We start from the raw sequence: 1,999 nt of genomic DNA, 5'->3' as shown, positions 1-1,999 counted from the left end.
GTACCAGCTTCTAATATTGCATTCACAGACCAAAATAGCCTCTCTTGTTTTAGAGGCCAAAGTGACCTCTCTGGCCTCTACTCACCTGCAACCTTTTTTGGAAATTTCCACGACCTGACCTTTTCCTCCTTTAGCTATCTGGCTGCTTCAGGCTCCAGGACACAGAGGAGTCTCTAGGGCTCCTAGCTGACAGAACTTCTCTTTTGAATGAAAACTGTTTACTTTAACAGAGAAGATTTGACGAGACATATGACGATGATTTTTACTGTTTCTTGTTGATCTCTCCAAGTGTATGAGTGAAGTCAGGAAACACTCTGGTCACTTCTGAAGGTGGACAACTTTTTTATGGGGTTTACTCATATGACCGGTCTCGTTGAAGGCGAGCAGGATTACTCATCTGAGCAATGTCACGCATGTGCCTAAATGATTGCAAGAGACTGAAAGGAGTTGTGAGTAAAAATAATAGCACTACTTCATGTCTCACAGAGCAGCGCCAACAAAATAATGAAGCCATGTGAATAAAGAGCCACGTAATAATCAAGCTCTAAACATTTCTGGAAAATTAGCACTTCTTCCATAACAGCAACAACTGCTGGGAAAATGGTACAAAATATTAACTGTCAGGTTAAGCACAACTTAATCAACATGTGCTGAGTCCCACTGATGTGTCCTCAAAACTGTTACTTAAGTACTTGTTAGAGCCAATTAAATAAACAAAATTTTAAAGCCTAATAGCATAAAACACATAAATAACATAAAAGAGCTGTAACGGTTGAATGGGTTGGTGTTTAGCCCTTCTTGATTTAAAACAGTGAAGTGAAAAATGTTGGGGCCCTTGAAGGTGATTTTGAAGATGAGGAAGTGACTGTGCTACACAAACAGCAATCAGAGACAATTAAGAGAACTGGGACAAGTGCCTCATTCTCTCCACAGACTGCATGGGAAATTGCACTTTACATTTCAGTCTCGTTGCATTTAAAATAAGGCCCCCAGCTATGTCATTTTTCAAGTCCAACTCAAATCAAAAGATGTTGCTTAGATTCTTCCCATTACTCTAGAAGTGAAAGGAATGATTGCCTATGCTGATGAGCCTAGAAGATTGTCTTGGAAAGAATTTGACAGTTTTGTCTACCAGTCCCATTATAATGTTATTACTGCCCCCGAAGAAGACTGACAGAGCCTGAATACCAGAATAACTAGTGGGGTGGTTTAGGATAGCTCTCTGCTGCTGCAGGTTTCACGTCGTTTCTCCGCACAGTACAGAAGCTGTGCGCTACGCTGTGCATGTGTTTTCTTTTAAAGCTTAATCTGATGAAGATTCTTAGACTGTGTAGTAAGAGAAGAACAGAAAATATAAGCAAGCTAAAAAAAACCATTTAAATGTAAAGAATGAAAATAAGGAATTTTGGAATTAATTCTAAATCCTTATTCCATATTCATGTCTAATTAAAACCCTATCCCTGTACTGAACGCGCAGCCCATGAACGCTGTTTTCTACAAGAACTTTCTGGTAAGCACAGAGAGGTTTTAGTACATAATTCGGAAATTTATGGAAGTGCTGAAGTTGCCTCCCTTTTGTAATCTTCTTTGCCATGACAAGAGCACACGGAGCTTTCAGAGCTCCTGTAGCTGTTTTGGTTTGTCAGAATACTCTATGAATTGAGCACCTCAGTTTTTAAAGTTGCTTAAATACATATTTAGGTGACTTAAATTTCCCTTTTTGCAAATGCTGGTCTGCATGTCCTTCAGGTAATACAGTAACTCTCGCTGGTGTTCATACTGCTGTGAACAAGAGGCAACTCTGAAGTAAGATGAACATACTGCATTAAGTTCTTTACTAAAAAGTCAGTGCTCTTTTAGGTAACGCACGTTCAAGGCAGATGGCTTTTGAGCAGGGGCACCTGCTAGCGGCTGGGCAGGGCTGCACCGTCTCAGGCGCAGGGCTCAGCTGTGAACACCTGGCTCTGTATCTCCTCCTTGTTGCAGCCTGCAAGAGCCC

The sequence above is a fragment of the Apteryx rowi genome, unplaced genomic scaffold (assembly GCF_003343035.1).
Source record: "Apteryx rowi isolate R43461 unplaced genomic scaffold, aptRow1 scaffold_710, whole genome shotgun sequence".
In the NCBI taxonomy this organism is placed as follows: Eukaryota; Metazoa; Chordata; class Aves; order Apterygiformes; family Apterygidae; genus Apteryx; species Apteryx rowi.
The sequence above is the reverse complement of the archived record's forward strand: the minus strand, read 5'-3'. Positions refer to the sequence as shown.